We start from the raw sequence: 20,535 nt of genomic DNA, 5'->3' as shown, positions 1-20,535 counted from the left end.
ATGATACTATGAGAAAGTACATTGATGACTGTAGTTTCAAGTTTGTTCATGGGGGAATCAGGGGTGCCCCCCTTGGGACCCAGGTGAGGGGGTGGGGAGGGGTCCTAATGGGGCCTAAATTGTACATTTTCATCTTCACTTTGAGATCGCCATGTCTGATTTTCACCAAACTTGGTAGGTAGCATCCCTAGGGGGATAGGATCTCAATTTGTTCAAATGGGCACCATTGCCCACCTGGGGGGTTCCTAGGGGGCCAAACCCCCTAAAATTAAGGAACCTTTAAAAATCTTCTCTAGAACCAGAAGTGATAGGGCTTAGATGATACTATGAGAAAGTACATTGATGACTGTAGTTTCAAGTTTGTTCATGGGGGAATCAGGGGTGCCCCCCTTGGGACCCAGGTGAGGGGGTGGGGAGGGGTCCTAATGGGGCCTAAATTGTACATTTTCATCTTCACTTTGAGATCGCCATGTCTGATTTTCACCAAACTTGGTAGGTAGCATCCCTAGGGGGATAGGATCTCAATTTGTTCAAATGGGCACCATTGCCCACCTGGGGGTCCCTAGGGGGCCAAACCCCCTAAAATTAAGGAACCTTTAAAAATCTTCTCTAGAACCAGAAATGATAGGGCTTAGATGATACTATGAGTTAGTACATTGATGACTGTAGTTTCAAGTTTTTTTCATGGGGTTGGCGGATTCATTCCCCCCCCCCCCCCCCCCCACGCCCTTTGGACCCAGGAGAGGGCTGGGGAGAAGTCCAACACTTGTAATGGAGCCTGAATTGTACATGTTCATCTTCTTCTTGAAAACCTCAAGATGAATTTTGACCAAACTTAGCAGGTAGCATCCCTAGGGGGATAGAATCTCAATTCCTTCAAATGGGCACCATGTCCCTCTTGGGGGCCCCCTAGGGCCCCCCCCCCCCCCCACATTGAGGAATATTTAAAATCTTCTGCTCTAGAACCAGAAATGATAAAGTAAAGTTAATACCATGAGTTTGAACATTGATGACTTTAGTTCCAAGTTTGTTAATTGCAGATTCAGATCCAGGACTGCCTGCCCCCTACCCCCCCCCCCCCCAAGTTGAGGGGGGGGGGGGGAGGGATCCATATGCAGACCTAAGGTTTCCAATGTTCTCAGGTAAGAGTGTGCAAGAATGCATGGAAGGTGAAATTGCGATACTCAGGTGAGCGCGTGACCCGCGGGTCTCTTGTTTTTCATTTGGTCTTTTTTCCCCCTGTGTTTCCCAGGTGTTTCAGAGGTGAAAAACTACGATTACTCCGTTACGATAAAATATTGCATCAGTGTTTTAAAGTGAACTTAAGCAGGGCTGTCATGCACAACAGTGTACATCACTGAAGGGCCTTTCACACATTTCATTATTGCTCTAACTATTATTATTATTACTACTACTACTATTGTTGTTGTTGCTAATTTTTTATTACTATCATCATCTTCATAATGATTATTATCCTCATCATTTATGTGATCACTGATATCATGCCATGTGTTACATTCAAGTGGCACAGCAGGTCCTACACAGTAGCATTGTCCATCAGCATTTTGGAAGACACTTTTTCAGCACAAAATTTTGTGATAACTCTATCAAATCACATTATTATGAGGACAATATTTTTGTGGTAAATGGAGTTTGTGCCCTTGTAATATTCATTGCATCTATATTTTGTGGCCAAAAAAAAAAAAGTATGAATTTTGATAAACAAATGTGTTGGAAGTGCTTCAAACAAGATGTTCAGTTTTCATTCACATAGATATAAAAATACATTGTAATATACATTTTGGTAGGTCCCTACATGATGTTCTACTGATATAATTGCATATGCTCAAACCCTAAACCAATTGTGTTTTGACAATGCAATATGTAGAAGGTCTCCACACTGAAATAGTATAGTGTTCTTTGTACTTGAAGTCATTAACCCTGTGACATTGATTCTTGGACTTCCACTTCAATATTTTTTCCCTGCAAATGTGCAAGTTATTTGAAAGTGGTTGCATTTGTAAGGTTCTTTTAATTTACATGTTATAGTATTATTATCATAATTGTTCAATATGATAGGAATATAATGCGTAGATGCCCAAATTGACTAATGACAGAATGCTGAGCAGTTTCTTTTTTCTTTTTTTTTTCTGCAAATGATTACCTTACCTGTGTCAATTGGCAATCTTTGCTTTACAACTATTTCTATTATGACATTTTATATTTAAAAGATATAGGCCTACATGCAAGTAGCCAGCTCAGATTTGTTATCTCTACATTGTATATCACATCACATTACTGTGAGAGCAGTTTCTAAATACATGTAGCACATTTGCAATTAGAACCTGTGCTCATGATGCAACACCAAATGCAAATATACATGCAAAGATAAAAGAAAATGTAAGGTCAGTGTACCCTGGTACACACAACTTCTAATGTAGGTCCCATGTACACATGCAATTTATATGTGCACATGAAATTTGTATTTATGCATGGTAGTATAACGTAAGTGTAGGGATTTATTTTGAACCTTTTATTATAAGTGTACCCCCCCTTCTTTTATTACAGGTACCACCCCTCTACACATAAATACGTCAACCCACACATACAGTAGTACCGGTATTCACATCCACATGCATCCACACACCCCAACTACAATTGTATCACAGACACACCACATATCACATGACATTTTCCACTCTTTCACTTCTCACCCATTGTTCCCTGTAATACTGAAATCATGCCTAAATCACCCAAGCCTGCACATCATTTACATATTATTATGAATATTTAGTTGTAACCTTTGTTTCTTTATTTGCATGTTTTGTTATGTTGATTTTGTGTATGCATATTTATGTAACAACCCACATTTACATGTAAACCCATGCCAAATTATGTGAAGAATAAACTGGCTACAAGTTAGTTAGCCAGGGGACTCCTTTCAAGTAACACATGTGTGCTGCCCTAGTTTGCTTTTAGTGTGATGAGTGCTAGAGAGCTAAGTGAACCCTAGCCCTACATAAGTAATGTGTTAGATTTAAATTCACTGAAATATCACAAGATATTACCTGTGTATACAGGCCTAATTGTTAAGCGTCAATTTACCAATGAGAAAAAAATGTGTTCTGATGATAAAAACCCAATCAGGGTTCTAGATAAAACTGAGTGAATGTTGTTGACCTATGTGGAAATAATTGACTTGAACAGATTATTCCTTGTGTCTTGATTTTCTCCTTGTATAGGTGAACAAGACATTGCATCATGCATGGTTGCATTGTACATATGATAAATAAGAAAATGTATAAGATAGCCTCAGAAATTGTTGGATTGGTTATTAGACTATTACAGGTGTCACATTATTCAGTCTAGAAGACTAAAATGATCTGATTCCCTACATTTTTGTGTGTATCTGTGAAATAATTCCAATTAACCCTATTTATACAGAAAATAGGTAAGGCCTAAGCCATATACCAATGACCAACTTTCTAACCTAGTATGTGCATGTGTCAATTGTGAAGAAAATCATCCACAATAAATGTTACAACTGTTAAAGTCACATGAAATTACAAATACATGACAAGTTGTACCGGTAATAAAAATGAACTATTGGTTAGTTCCAATGCAAGTTTAGATATAACATTGTACCGGATACTTCGAATTCTCTGGCCTACTCGGTACTTGTGTTTCAAATCTTTGAAGAAAAAAAAATGGGTTTGCCATGAAGATTGCATTGAATTGCATGTACATGTAATAACACAACCCGTTTGTGTTTCATGTAATAATTACATGAATTGTAAATTATTGTAAATTGAGATTTCGTTGATTTTTTTTTTTCTACGTAGCCCGACCAGACGCCGTGCGAAGCACGGCAGTTACTGCGTACATGGTACCGACCTAGCGCTGGGCCGGCTGTGTCCGTCCTTACCCGGAAAAGTTTCTATGTACGTACACGCACAACCCAGTCGCTGTACATATAGCCCGCCCGGCGTCTGGTCGGGCTACGTATTACTTTACCGCATTCACCTATCCCGCTTTCGGTACTTCTCAACGAAGAATCTTGTAATAAATGGAGTTTGATGGCTTTTAGGATACGTAGCCTACCGAGTCTTCTGACGATAGAACTAGCTCTCATAATATCTTGGAAGAAGGACATGTGAATCTGAAAAGGAGGAGTCCTTTGATTTTAGGTTAGCGCTCTCATCAAATGAAAACACGCAAGATCGTATATAGCAGCTCGAGCTTAGAAGCACTAGCACTGGACACTGTGTATGATTATGCGAGTTATGGCAAGTGAAGTGCGGCCAGCGCTCGCCGCGCCCACAGCCAGCCGTAGAGCTAGCCACAATTGCTCTACGTATAACTACTAGTAGTTCCGCAGCTCACTCGGCATGTTGGCTTGATTTCGCTGTAAGTTGGCTTGATGTTCGCAGTCAACAAGCAGTATTCCGCAATTCAAATACGTATCGCCATCGTATCGAAGGGTCTTTTTCCAGAAAAGTATGTTTTGTTTTTTGCTTTTTAAAACATTTGAGAAGATTCCGATTTCCAAGATATTTTCACACATGTTAAGTTACATATCTACCTTTCATTTTATACCCAAAGCACCTTCTCTTTCGCATGTTTTGCACAACCGAACACTCATCCCCAGTCCCTTTAATAATGTTATACAACACTCTAAACATATGTAATCTACTGCCATATCGTATGGGGCAACTGCAGCAAAACTAAATTGAACACAATTTTTCTTCTCCAGAAAAAGGCTCTTCGTATATGCACACATTCAAATTTTTCAGGCTCACACTGATCCCATGTTTTATCGCCTAAAAACTTTGAAAGCTCATGATATACATGTATACCTAACTGGCATATTTATGTATAAACACATTCGAAATTTATTACCATTTTTGCATAATGCCCTAGTAACCAATGACCATATTCACTCATACCCTACCCGTTGTTCCCATGATTTTCATTTAAGCAATCCAAAGCTTTTACTTGCTCAAAAGTCGATTAGACATCACGGTCCGAATACATGGCACACTCTTCCTGAGGAATTTAAACAGTGTGCATCCTTGTTTTCATTCAAAGCAAACTTAAAGAAGTACATTTTATTACAGTATATCTCAAATACGAACTAAAAACAAACAATTTATATGACTAAAGTTGGTCTCCCGATAGCAACATCGCATATCGTCCCCTCTTCCAGCAAACCAATTTTATTATTCTAAATTCCAGCATATCTGCCCTTGTGCACTTTCAAGCACCTGCACGCACATTCACGCACCTGCACGCACATTCACCACCATCACTCATCATAGTTTATTTTCCCCTGCTATCTTCGCAGCAGAATTTGTATTGTTACGAATCTAGTACGTCCCTATCTTCTCCTCGGGCCGGCCATCTTTTCAAGCAATGCTTATAATGGCGGCCTTCTGCATAATCGTTTCTTAACTACAATTGTTATTGTAATCACTGCTGCATAGATTTGCATATTGTATATCATATCATTAATTTTCTTTCATATCGTTGTTTATGCAAGTCAAACGACTCTGTGTTAAATTTACTTTGTATATTTCCTATATGTTCATGATAATGTCACTTATGTATATCGTTGTTTACGCAATTCAAACGACTCTGTGTTGAATTTACTTTGTATATTTCCTACATGTTCATGATTACGTAACTTATGTACGTTGATTTGCTGAAAATAAAGTATCTATCAAACAAACAAACAAACAAACAAAGCACTGTACAATACGACTCTGCTTGTTCAACAAGAAAACTACTATGAAAAAAGAAACACGTTTAATTGTGTCATACCTTACCACTTCTCACAGGCAAATGTTTCTTTTATTTCTTTTTTTTTTCAATTTCTAATTAACACAATGTCTTGTAGCAATTTCCTAATCTAACTGTTTGTGTTTCTCTCTAATGATACCAACAAATCTCTGTTGCTGTTTTTTTTTCCAAAATTTCTTGACAGGAGGAACAAAAAAAAAAAGGAAAAAAAAGAGAAGTAATGATGATTAATATCATTATCCCAACATCCGCAAATATAGCATTAATGTATACCTTATCAGGGCAACTACCCCCCCCCCCCCCCAGGCAATTACCCCCGGCTAAATACTGGCTAGTGATAAGGTTATAGTAAAGATTAGGATTAGAGTTGGGTTTTAGGGTTAGAGTTCGGATTAGGATTAGGGGAAGGGGAAGGGGAAGGGTCCGGGGTAATTGCCCAGGGGGTAATTGCCATAGATCCATTTATACACCCTAATTAAGAGGCAGGTGACGGTGAAATTTTCGTCTGGGAATGAACCCATCGGGAAGGACATGAATCCGGGATCTTTTGTTCAAGGGTCAAGAGCGGCTTCCACCGCACCGAGATGACTCCGTTCAATGTTTTAGACCATATAGCAGGGCAATTACCCCCCCCCCCCCCCCCCCACCCAGCTATATGCTGGTTAGTGATAAGGATAGAGTAAAGATTATATGGTTAGAGTTAGGTTTAGGGTTCGGAGCACAGTATACTAGTATAGGGTTCTAAGGTTCGGATTTTGGTTTATAGGGCTAGGATTAGGCTCACGATTAGGATTAGGGTTAGGATCAAGGTAAGGGCCCTGGGTAATTTCAGACATGTGGACTTTGACGATGAACATGATTATTTTCTGCTGCTCAATCTTCTTGTTCTGATGCATATTATGCCCTTATCTAGCTAAACACTCGGGTATTACAAACAAGGGGAGAGGTAACCAATGAAAGACGAGAAAATACAGAAATGCAACCTGTTGTACGTGTTTAATTTCTGGCTTTGATTTTTTTCTCTCGATTATTTCAACATCAACGAAGCCGCCTCATAATAAAAGTTAGCCACAATATGAAGGAGTAAGACAGGGTTTTTTTTTTTGGCCTTTTTTGGCGAATGATAATTTGCAGAGTTGCTAAACTTGAAGGTGATTTTCCTTCTTTTTTTTCAATAGCAATTGCCCCACAGAATGCTAAGGAAAGATCTTATTTCATAATCATCGTTTACTAAGTTTGATAGCGTCGTACTTCAATGATGACTTCTATCTCTTGCTTGCGATGACTCTAGGTTCACTATTTCTGATCGCCTGTGGAAGAGATTTTGTCGATTAGATTTTCTTATTTGTGCTGACACAACTCGACCTAACCAGAATGATAATATGTCACTGCGTCAGAAACGTTTCGTATTGCGTTCTAATTGACTGCATCCTCGCGAATTTTCAGACTGGTTATGAGATGCAGCGAATGTTTGTGGCTCGCAGATAGAGGTCAGGTTCGTCAGCATCTCTCTCCCGAAGAGCTGGCGGAGGAATCTTCGCCAGGATTGTGCAGGGCCAGTTCGGAATCGGATAAACGCCAATTCATCCCTCGTCACAGCCCGTGGCAGGTGACTGACGTATCTGGACGCATCGTGGATTCATCCCTTAATGCATTCCACACGAATTCCATCTCAATCCGCCGCGATTACCCGCCATGCAACATCTGGGCGAAACATGGGTGAACCGTCCCACGTTATAGCACGACGATTTGTCGCTTTCGGATTTAACCCCAGCCGACAAATTAACTTGATGTCAATGTTTTTCCTCTCACGTGTAATCGCTGTTGAATTTTTTTCGTGATTGTACTATTATTGACTCAATAAACATTTTCCATGCACCTTGGTTCATGGTTACCTGTTGCAAGAGAGGAGAGAGAGAGAGAGAGAGAAAGGGATGCAGACTAAAATAAACGAGAAAAGGGATATAAAGAGGATGAGGCAAATGTTCCTCTCTTCTGAAATTATCGTGCTGTTGGAGAAATAAGTTAAGAATATATTCAAACATTTTCTCACGATGCCCAGTGAAGTGCGCATAATTTGTGCGAGCGTGCGTGTTTATGTGTATGTGTGTGCGTGTATTATTATTTTTTTTATTGCATACCTTTAGATGTTTCTTGCTTTTAATCTACTACTAGATAATTGTGGTGTTTATCAATTCTGGCTGTTATTTCTTCATTTGTTAGTCTATTTAGTGATCTTTCCTTGAAAAGTTGAGAACTTTTAATATTTCTGAGTAAGCATTTCCCCTCATTTCTACCTTGCTTGTAGTTACCATTCTGAAGTTCAGAGGAGGTTATCAAAAGATAGATGCATTTGGGCTCAATGAATGCTGAAAAAAAGTGACATGACACATCCTTGGATTGACAGAAATCGGACAATAGTTACGATAGTTTTTAAAAGTTTTGTTTTAAATCTATGTTATCGCCAGATAAGAATTAAAGCTACGTCAGATCATGATCTTACAGTGTAGAGGAACAATAACAGAAAATATAAGCAGAATTCCACGCATTTTTGTTTTCTAGTACAATGAGAGAGTACTTTACTTACCATCCTGAGAAGCAAGGGGAATACCCTGAATATAGTTATGTCACAAACAAGTTCAGGAAATGTATACTTTTCAATTTCAGAAAATGACACTTACGAAAATCTCTTCGAAGCGAAAATGCACAGATCATAAGACAATATATGAAGGTCGGTTTTCCTTAAACCTCACTGATGTATTCTACGAGTATTTCTACATGCATTGAATTCGCATATAGGGTAAATTCCCTTAAAAGGCATTATTTACGATTTGCAGATGAAACAAAAACCCAACTTTATTGCTTCAAAATAGTTCTAAAATGTGAGTTAGGGATAGAAACAACCAACGTAAAAATTTGAATCAGAATGATTAATGTTATGTGTTGTTACATAATTATACAAAATGTGAACAATAGTTATAACAAAATAATGTCTCTAGACTAAACCGTCTATACAGTTGTAGTTTAGCGAAAAAAATAGTGATATTTCCTTTTATTTCAGTCTTTATTGCAAAATTTTTACATGGTAGGATGTTTTTACAACAGACCTACACATATGCCTATGCATCAAATGTGATGTCTTGAACTTTTTTAAATCACTGCTCCCAATGGTAAACAGTGACTTTAAAGGGCAAGTTCACCTTCATATACATGTAGATCGATAATATGCAGCAATAAAAGTGGAACAAATCAGTGAAAGTTTGAGGGAAATCGGATTATCCGTTAAAAATTTATGAATTTTTAAAGTTTCTGTGTAGTGCACTGCTTGATGAGAAGACTACTACAGTGGATGATGTTACATGAGTAGAACAATACATGTATAACGAAAATGTAATGAGAATTACTAAATTTCATTTCATGAAAAATGCACACATTCCTTTAGCTTGTAACTGACATTGTATGTTAAGGGCAGCATTACACCTCCTGCCTTCTTCATACACTAGAGTCAAGTCATGTGCTCTTATACAATGAGAGAAAAGTGAAAATATGTTGATTTTCTTTGTATTTCTTAATATCGTTATACACATATGACATCAGAAGCTGTAGTAGTCTTCACATCAAACTTTTGAACGGTTAGTGCGATTTTACTCAAACTTTCACTGATGTGTTCTACTAATTGCACTGCTGTCTCTCAATCCACATGTTTATGAAGGTAAACTTGTCTTTTAAGCTGTATAGATTCAAAATGCATGCGGAAAGCCCCATTGTCCTGGAGTATATGGTGCCGATGACACCGTTTTTGTTTGATGTTTATTATCATTGAGGTACAGGTCGGAAATCTTCGTCAAAGTCAATGTTTATCATAATCAGGCGTGTAAACATGGGTACAAAAGTACGGCCATGATTTCTTGCTGTATCACCTTTCTCATCTCTGTTGCTACTCTCCCCCCCCCCCTTTTCAGTGTCAGTTAGTAATAATTCATACCATGCCCTCCTGGTGGAGATCAACAGGCAACCGCCATGACCGCTAGACAATTAGAACAGGGTGACACGAATTTATTCCGCCTTTCCCGACGTCAAGTCAAAGTGCACTTATGCAATAAACAAGAAGCGCTTTGATTAAGAAAGTCCGTTACGTGTTCGCTAAGCTGACCGCACCATGCCATGACAGCAAATTGTCATGTCGTCTGCAGAGCATCAACAAAGCTGGTTGCATTTCCCAAACGGCTACCTTTAGTTGGAAATAATTTTCAGTGTTGAATAACGAGAGTACTTTTATGGGGATTACAAGGGGCTTCATCACCCCTATCCCTCCCATGCGACATCTTTAGGATCCCCGATTCTCCTGTACTGGAATGCATTGATGGGTTCCTATGTGGCTTATTTGGCTTCTAGTCAATCATTTGGTTTGGACAGGTATCATTTCTCATGTGGAGACGTTTAAAAATGTTTCGCAGAGGCCCTCATGACCGCAGAGGGGGGAAGGGGGGCAGAATGACGTCAAGTGTTTCGTCATAAGCCATTAGCAGGTTAGAAATGCCCCTCTTGAGGTCCAAAATGAATTAAGTGTACTGTCATTTCAATCAAAGCAACTTACATACGTTACAAATGAGATGAATATAGAAATGAAATCCTAGTATCCATCGCTTTAATGAAACGATAGATTAGCTTAGTTTAAGCAGCCCAGGAGTTATACAATAGGAATGTAAGAAACAAGGAAATTTTAAGACGAAACAAACAACAAATACATTATGATATATGATATATAAGTATATGATTTTATTTCAGAGCTTATTTATGTAGCTGTAATAGACACGTTAATTTCACTATGAAATTGACTAATTAGCTGCTTTGATAGGTCAGATTTTCTCATGTCTTTTTTTTTTGGGGGGGGGATATAATTCCATTTTACTTCTGTAAATATCATAACACGTAACTTTCAAACGAATGTTTCAGGTTCAACATGATTGTTACGAGGGTAAATATATGAGCTTGTACGTACTTTTAATCATTTTGCGGACGAATATTGTTACTCTCACCTCCTTTTAAGTTACTTTTCGGTGGTGCCCTCAAATCTGCGTCAACGATCGACAGAAATCAGAAATGGCAGAAATATCATCATCCACATCAAACAGAAAATTAAATGTCTCAAACCTGGAGAGATGTAACGCAACTTCGGAAATGCGTAAATCCAGATTAGACTGGTGAGAAATCAAACATTTCTCTCATTCAGGAGGAAATGATAACTGTGGAATATTTCTTTCTGTATATCGAAATTGACAGGAGTGATAAGCTTGCGGTCTAATCGTTGCCTCGACATGCATTGTTGTTATATGTTGTTGATATTTTCTGACAGCTTTAATTTCCATTTGAGAACTGGGTGTTTTCATGCGTATCGTGGACGGGTAGACCTGTCCTTATAGGCCCGAATTCACGAAGGTGGTACAATTGAAACCATGGTTTAAACCATTGACAATTTGTATGGAGCGCCAAATGTCGCATGGCCTATTTCGTTACGAAATCAGTAATTTCGTCGACGAAATGGTCATTTCGACTGATTTCGTAAAGAAATAGGCCGAGCGACAGTTGGCGCTTCATACAAAATTTTCCATGGTTTAAACCATGGTTTTAATTGTGCCACCTACGTGAATTCGGGCCATAGGGTCCACTTCCCGTTGAAGGTCAATTCCTCAAAAAATGAATGTAGACTATTTATGGCTAAAAAATTGAAACATAAGGAACGAAAGAAGGAAAGAAATCAAACAATTATGTATACTGGAAGATATTCGATCTGTTTGGTTACAGGTCGTTATTCCGAAGGTTCGTTGCTCCGAAAATGAAATAAAGTTCCGTATACCGAAAGTTCATTATTCCGAAGGTTCGGAATTCAGAAAATGAATATAAGGTTCCCTAGTCCGAAGGTTCGTTTATCCAGGGAGGTGAGACTGCATCTCCCTGGTTTATCCGAAAATAAAATAAGGTTCGTTATTCCAAAGGTTTGTTACCCTGATTCGAAAATGCAGAAGAAAAAAAAGAGGGTTTTATTCCGAAGGATCGTTAATCCATAAACAAAAGGGGTTCTTAATTTCGAAGGTTCGTTAGTACACACCTTTTCGTTTTGGGATTAACGAACCTTCGGCATATAACGAACATCACCCGGTCTGTTTGAGGGGTTAATTCTTCTGGAAAAATAAGAGTGAAAGAAGGAAAGGATAAGAAAGATTGGGTTCATCTCTTGTCATTCCTCTGTGAAATATGAGAGACTCTTCACCCGAGCAGTATACCAGTTTTCTGAACCCATCAGAAGACCACGGAAGAGAGAGTCTCACATTTCTTTACTAGAGTTCCTGTGGAAACCAAGGACTTCTCTACAATGTCCTCCTCTTAATTGACCTGCAGAAGAATATCCGAAAAAATACAACAACTTTTCCTAAATTTAGCGCGTCCGCAGGTGGGGTTTCTATTCATAGTAACGTCCATCTTTGCTTTACTTTCCCTATAGAACAATGCTTTTAAAAGTCATTATTTATTGAGAGGTAATTTTCCATTGTATGCCATCTCTTCATCTATGTCTTTCCCACATCCCTGGTTCAGGGGAGGACACAGTCAAAGGAAATAACGTCTGCACTCTAGGCCCTTGCAGTTGTTGTTGTTGCTGTTGTTTGTCAGTCATTGAGTACAATTAAATCTACAGACATTGTATTATGTAGCAGATAGCAACATCTCCAAAGAAAGTTGTTGAATGTGTCATGCATGGTCTGCAGTTCTTATGGGAATCCAGATGTATTTTTTTTTAATGGTGCGGATTAGCGGAACCAGAAAGACGGAGTATCAAAATTCAAATGGGCATTACTAATTTTATGTGATGACGAGTAAAGACGTATGTGTCTCCAGTGTTCATATGATAACCAAACAAATAAACAAACAAACAAACAAACAAACAAACAAACAAAAAACGAGAAGGAAACAAGCTTACCGTAAAGAGTAGGATTGGTTGCGAAACGAAATGTAAAAGAGAATGAAAATCTCAAGTTTTTGTTCTGTAGACTGGAAAATCTCTTTAGGTCTCCATGTATACATACTAGCATCATTTTTGGTTTGTGTCTGCGAGTAAAACATGACTCTGAAGAGATGATTATTATGTTCTTATCTATCACTGAACAGTGGAAATGTACGTTGATGTACACTAGTGTCAGCTGAAAAGGCATCATCTTTGTTTGTATTCAGTCTGTACGCGGTTAGTGAAATCACAGGTTCGATCTGGGAGCATCTTTCTCCGCCGCGGCCGTGGTGCCAACAGACGTGCGGGCAGATGAGCCGATGGGGAAGTGAAAGTCTACAGGACGTCAAAACCGATTCAAACTCAAATTATGTGGGTTTAGCAACATTTCCTCGATCACACTCGCAGGCAGAAATTGCATTATTGCTGCATTAGTTTTCCTTTATTCTATCTTTCTCTTTCCATTTTTTTTTTGACGATTTCTCATACAGCGCATCGCACGTAGTAGATCTATTAATAGACAACTCCAAATTGCGACATACGAATTTGGCTTCCGCCGCATGCCTTGAAATGCCCTAGATATGTGACGTCATAAGCTTCTTTGTTCCCAGAGTCCAACTAGACAGTGGGTTCTTTTTTTTTTTTCATAATCAGTGTGTGTCCTAAAGGTAACAGAGCTCCTTTGATTCTAACATGGATCATATTATACCTCGAAGAATCTATGGAGGAATTTGACATTTCATATCAATGCTTCATATTAGACATACTGGTTCAGATGTAACGAAGGTTCAGAATAACTGCCACTTCTCTGCCTTCTATCCTCTCCCCCTCCCCCACCAAAAAAAAACAAAAACAAAAACAAAAACAAAAACAAAAACAAAAACGACAACAGCGCACAATAAAGAAGAAGAGGTCGAATGACACTGACATTCATTCCAGATCAAAATCAGTAGCCATGCACATGTAGTGTAATGTTGTCAGCAATGCGCGTATAACGCACATTGTTCAAGTCTCTGAATATGCACCTGTGTGTGGGTGTTTAACAATGGCTTTATAGATTAGTATGTATTTGTTATTCATGAATATTCACGTTCTCGCCATTGCCTTATGATAATTATAGCGTAATGATAGCCACAAAGTGCTGTTCATTTCTCACGCGCATATATAGTCATTAAAGCAATCATCCTAAAATTAAGTCTTAATTCCTAAAGCTGGAAAAAATAAAATGATACCCTTTAAACTTGATGAAAGAAGAAGTATAGGGCCTATATATATAGGTACTAGTATACAAGATTGCCAACTTATTATTTTTTTTCCTGACATAAGCGAAAAGTGTGACATATCGGAAGGTTCCAGGAGTTTGGCAGGGGGTATGAAAAGCCTGCCTTTATTGAAACGGAATGGTCACAGGTGAGCATTGCATCTGGTACGGTGGGGGGAAAGTCGACTTGAACTTTGGCCCCAACTATATTGAGACCTGTCGTCGCATTGGTACCTTTTAATGTTTAGTTTTTGAAATTGGGTAATCGCGATTCGTTCTACCTCGCTGGCACAACTTTTCCCCCTTCTCAGTGGGGATATTGGTCGATATGATATACGGACAACTATATCTCACTTACACACTGGGTGCTTTCTTGCGTGCGTATGGCTGCCTGAGTGTGTGCGTGGTTTTATTCGAATGTCTATCTTTAGTATTAACCCGTTATACACCAGAATTGTGTGTCTCACGAAAAATCTCAAATCTTGCTGATTGTATTTAGGAGTCATGGGGTTAATCCTCGCTTTTGTAGCGATCAGACCGATCTCAAACGGCTTGACATATCTCTGGCATATCTAAGGCCGAGTTTGATGAAGTATACTGGAGAAATATCTCGAATGAATATCCCCCTATGTGTCTCCGTTATGGTATAGATAAGCTTTGGACGTCCTTAGTACCTCTCTCCCTCTCTATCCGTCACATTTGAAATATTTCTCCCTCTCTACCTCCCCATCTCTCCCACACCCTCTCTCTTTGCTTCTCTTCATTTCTTTGTCGTTTCCATCCCGACGAGTTACACTTGTAACATGCCTGTTGCCAAAGTGTTGGGTATGAGCTTATTGCTGAAGCGGCTGGTAATACTGTGAAGTGTGCTAGTTGTCCATGCATCGGCCATAAGACCGCTAGTGCCAGGTTCATTGTCGTTCCCATTTTTTTTTTTTAGTTCTAATGTAAAGCATTTCGCAAAATTGCAATTAGTTTTGAAGTAGGTCGTGGCTATGTCAAAGCAATTTGGAGTCTTTTTCGGTAGCAGGAGTTAGAGCTGGCCTACGTTAATTTTCATACTCCTATTCCAAATTAAAAAAAAAAATGGTTCTTTCCAACGCGCAGGTGGTAAACTTTCAAACTTGATAGTTCGCATCATAAATTTTAAAATGATTTAATTATGTCCTGCAGAATGTGTTTAATATGTTATTCCATTCTAATGCATCTCTATAAAGTGTACTTTACAAATATAAGAACCTACAGTTGTGGTTATGCCAGCATCCCCGTAAGTCAACCCCTCCCCCGCAAAAAAAAAAAAAGTCAACTTGAAAAAGTGCAGAAATCTCTCTGGTTAAACGAAGTCATAGCATCATAGTTTAAACAGCTTTAGCATTCTGGTAGACGCCACCCTATCCACCCATGTTTCTTGCGTCAACATGGGAATAAATCGGAACCACATTTCTCATTTTAGAGATTTTTCTTTTATCTGTATCATATTTTCGACTGCTTCACATCGGGAAGGGCTTGGCCGGGTGGACCTAAATTGAAATCCGGATTTACCCATAATTGCTCTGTATACAAAATGCTCTCAGGAACATTAACTAGAGCCCCCCCCCCCCTCCTTCCAGTTTCTCTCCTTTTTCCTGTCCCTCTATCTCTCCATCTCTTTCTTTCACCCTATATCTCTATCTTCTTATCTTAGTATTATGTGACGCTATTGCGAGGATGGTCCGCTGTAAACGAATGTTGCGAAAAGATAACAAAAGATTGAAGCTAGGTATGTGGCCATAAAACATGCGTATAATAAGTGCACTTTAAAGGCGGTATCATCTGCCGACTTCCACTTATTTTCATCCTTACATTCTGAATTTCATCTGAATTCTGTGATGTCAGATTCTGAGAATTGATCCTGATATTATTGATAAAGAAAGAAGTCCTTTTTTTTTTCTCATGGGACTTAGAAGAGAATTCCTGACCAGTAAGAACTTATTATGAAAAGAAATAAAATAAAATGTCAAAAGCTGAACAATGAAATTTTAATCAGAATAGATCGAATTGAAAGTAAAGATGTTATGATATTTCAAAGATTCCCTCATTTTTTTGCAAAACAGTTCTCGAAAAATTGATATCAATATGCAAATTAGGGAGCTATTGATGACATAATCACCTCACAATTTTTCATTGATCGCGTACAAAAAGACCCACAACAATATATGATTACAATTCAATTCTTCTATAATAAAAGAGTAAAATATGATATGTTGTTCCTGACTAAATGAATTCAATAAAATGATCAGTCAAATATGATGATCTGAGATTGGGGAATAATTGTATCTGAACAAAACAACAAACTTGGAAATTTCAAGATTTTATGTACAAACTATGTATTACAAGTGGTGAGGCGATGACATCATCAACTCATCATTTGCATTTTCATAATGACTGTTGGAGAACCGTTTTACACAGATTAGACAACCTTCACATTTTGACCCTAACTTTCCTCATTTTTATCAAAATTTGATCAACTCACTGATTGTTCTTTCAAAATTTTGCTCTTTTTCAGATAACTTTAATCTGGTCCAGAATTCCCCTTTTTGGTGCCTTTAGGCATTTTCTGTGTTCTCTTTCATTCTCTTATTTATCTTCATAAAAACTGTAACTTCACCTTTAAACGTGGTAACCCAGAAAGCCGGTTTGCAAATTGGCTTGGCAAATACCTCTCGCACTTCGATATCCATATCGGAATGTTTTGATAAATTACATCAGCCGGAACAATGTGACACGACGTGTCTTTTCATACGGAACTCTATAGACACGTGACTGATGTGTTCGTGTAAAAGAAGGAGAAAAAATAGAAGAACAAAAAGTGCCTCGAACCTTTTCCGGTAAGACTGGTTTAATCTGAACAAATAGGATTTGGAGTGGGTATTAACTCAGCGCCATGCAGTCAAACTTGAATGTGAGACCTCGGTCGATACAACTGGATGCACTGTCTTCCAGCGAATCCGCCTAATACCATTATCTGTCATGATTACCGTATGTTTGGTTTAAGCTTGTCGACATGTCTTTTGTTTATATTATGGCGTTACATGGCTTCTGCGCATTACATTCCATGTCTACACCTTAGAAATCTAAGATCTTCAAACTTTATGGAATTGTATATGTAGGGATATGTACGTATATTATGTACATGTTATATAGATTGCATGTATGCATGTTTAAACAAAAATGTAAATATATGTATGTATAACAAGCACTCTTCAGAGGCCACCAACCCAGCAGTGAAAATGAATTAATAACCTCAATATCCTGCCAGCGTCGAAAGGATAACTCGTCAACGCTGCGTTTTCTGCTTACTGCAAATGTTTCTCCCAAAACATACATATCCTCCCGTCATCAAATATCGCTTGTTTGTGGCGATTCAGTATTCAGAGTTCCTCATGCCACCTAGAATGAGATTAGTTCTTGAGACAGACGATTTGACCAATCGTTGCGGAGTAAGTATCAGACAGGTGCACGCATTCGGCTGGCGGTCACCAAGGTAACTCTCACGTGACCAGAATTTTTTTTGAGGTCATGATGTTTGGATCTGTGAACAGGAAATATTACCCTTATTGAAATGTTCATTTCAAGAAAAAAAAAACAGTTCGTGAACCTTACGTTTGTAAGTACTTTGTCAACATGTTTATTAAGTACTCCCACAAAGTTTAGAATTCACCAAACTAGCTGACAAAATATTCTGTCTGAACCTATTTTGATCCAATTGGATTTAAAACAAAATATTTTGTATGATCCTGTTTTAGTCCATCTGGATCTAAAGCAGAACGTATAAATAAATATTCGTGTTAACTACGACTCTGACAAGGGGCTAGCATTTGCACACGTGCTTAACGCATAATCCTTTTCTGCACTATGAAGTGTATCAAAAGTTTGGTTTGTTCAGTGTACTTTTCTCGTGTAAGACTTGCAAGTGTTGAAGCATACAGCCTATAATAGGAGCTACTTGCTCATGCTTTACAATTGGTGAACACTGCAAGGCCTACTTATTATTCCAAAGTGCTTTGAATTCAAAGAGACCTCTCGATTCCAATTATACATCTTATATAAGCAGACGATTTTGTTGGTGAACTTACAATGGTTAGCAGATGAAACTAATGATAGTGGGTGCCGAAAGAAACAAGCTAAGTAATGATGATCATTAGGAAAAAAAATTTGATTGTTTTCTTTAGTTTAGTCTTGTTTTGTTTTGTTTTGTTTTGTTTTGTTTTGTTTCGTTGTGTTTCGTTTTATCTAATCATGCATGCCGGGGATTTAATTATTTGAACTTTGCTGAATAGTGATAAGCATCCTGATGAAGAGTTACAATTAATGGTGGTATGATTATGTTCCATTATAATTCATTCGCTTGACTTTTTTTTCCTATTTGTTGAGTCATTTCTTTTGCTTTATTTGGTATTGTTTCGCTACATTTTTATTTTTATATTTGTTTTGTTTTGTTTTGTTTTGTTTTTGTTCTTTGTTTTTTGCGACGAACAGGTGAGCTTAACTCACTCTGTCATTTTCAATACAACTCTTCTTGTCTTGTGCGGACCCCTTAATCAACACGCCAAATCCTGATCACTTAACATAATGAACTCCGTGACATGTTCTTCTTTTTTCCTCTTCTCTGATAACCTTCCTCCAATCCCACAAGACGCCGAACTCACAACATGATAATGCGTACTGTTAATGAACAGCTCAGAGGATAGCCTGCGAATTTCAGATCTCCTTGTAAAATCTTAATTTGGTTGGGTTGGGGAAAAAAGCTAAACAAGAAATGAAACGAGAGATGAAGCCTCTCACAATATCAATTTTCGACATGCAACAGTTTCGAAAAACTTTGGCAGAGATCTCTCTTAAAAATAGCTTAGCAGCACTACCTGCGTATAGTCTGCAAGATTCAAATTCTTTGAAATGTCTGCATCAGAGACTAGACAACAGTCCGCCTGACAGGATAGAAGGCAAAAAGTTTGAAACGTTCGGCGTTAGATTCCGGGCAGTGTTTTCCCTCGATCAGTCAACGGACCGATCACCTGCTAACCACAGAGCTATCAGTGTTGCGCATCGCTTCGGCTGTTGCAAGGCGTTCTGTGTGGACAGCGCTTACAGAGTTCCGCTACATGACCATGCAAGAGTTATTGTGTCTATCTGAGCTGTTTCTATGGTAACACTTTGATGGTTGATATGTGCTTTAACGAACTTAGCTGGTCATAGCAACTTTTCAAGAGTAAGCTATTGGACTTTAATTAGATCTTCTTTTTAGAACACGGAACCCCCTACTGTCACGGCGACCGACATCATTGTTTCAAGAAATCACAATGCACTTGAAATTCCATGATTAGAAAAAAAAAATCCTCTTTGAGGCTAACTCAGCGGTTTTATTTGTTAGGCTACACTCTTGACTTCTTACATATTTCTTTAGGCGAAGCTTATCAGTGTCATTATTCCGAAAGTTCGTTAATCCGAAAATGATCAAGTGTGAAATTATTCCCAAAGTTCATTAATCCGCAAATGATCTAAAGTGAATTCTGAAAGTCTATTAATCCGAAAAATAAGAAAAAAGGGTTTCGTTATTCCGAAAGTGCGTATATCCGAAAATTGAAAAAAAAATATATAACTCCGAAGGTTCGTTTATCTGAAAACGAAATAAGGCTTGTAATTCCGCAGGTTTGTGATATAGTACTCACTGTGTTTTAATTTTGTGATTAGCGGAGCTTATTTCATTTTCTGATTTACGAATCTGCGGAATATGAGCATCCATGATGATTCCTATTGAATGGATAGGTAAGTACTTCATTATCATTAGACGATCTCTTTTTAATTAGATCGACAATGCTTCTAGTTATAGAGCATATTCATTAAAGATGTTTTGAGATGCTAAATTAGTTTTTCCCCCTTTTCCGTCTTTGTGTGTGTGTGCGACTTTCACGTTGTTTTATATATATAATTAATTGTCTAGAAACGCAATCACACAATATACACACAAAGTCGAACAACAATATCCCAGGAGTTGCAAGACAACAAAGGAATACCGGAAGTAATTTAAGACCATAAGTGATCACCATTATTTGTAACATAAAACTAAGACTAGACCAATTTGCATAGGCAAAGAATAAACGCCCATAGAATATTTGCAGAACTTCACAAAAACTTTACTTACATTATTTTCGTTTAAAAAAGTGCAGACGCTTGTGAAAAGATTTTACTTTCATTTTGAAATTGTCGTCTAATTCTATGAAAGTATTTGAGTGAGTAGTTGAAGTGGTCATTGTTCATAATGTTAATAAGAGGAGTTTCACACCATTCATAAAAAGGTTTATGTGCGTAATATTCATCGAATATTTATTCGATGCCACATGGACATCGCAATGTAGCTACACAAATGCAGTTTAAAGATACATTTAAGTAACAAACTGTGTTAGTATAGACTGCCGTCTTGTTGTGATAGTTCCTG

The sequence above is a fragment of the Diadema antillarum genome, unplaced genomic scaffold (genome assembly GCF_040938485.1).
Source record: "Diadema antillarum isolate AM-2024a unplaced genomic scaffold, OU_Dant_1.0 scf00000141, whole genome shotgun sequence".
NCBI lineage: Eukaryota > Metazoa > Echinodermata > Echinoidea > Diadematoida > Diadematidae > Diadema > Diadema antillarum.
This window is presented reverse-complemented; position numbering follows the sequence as displayed.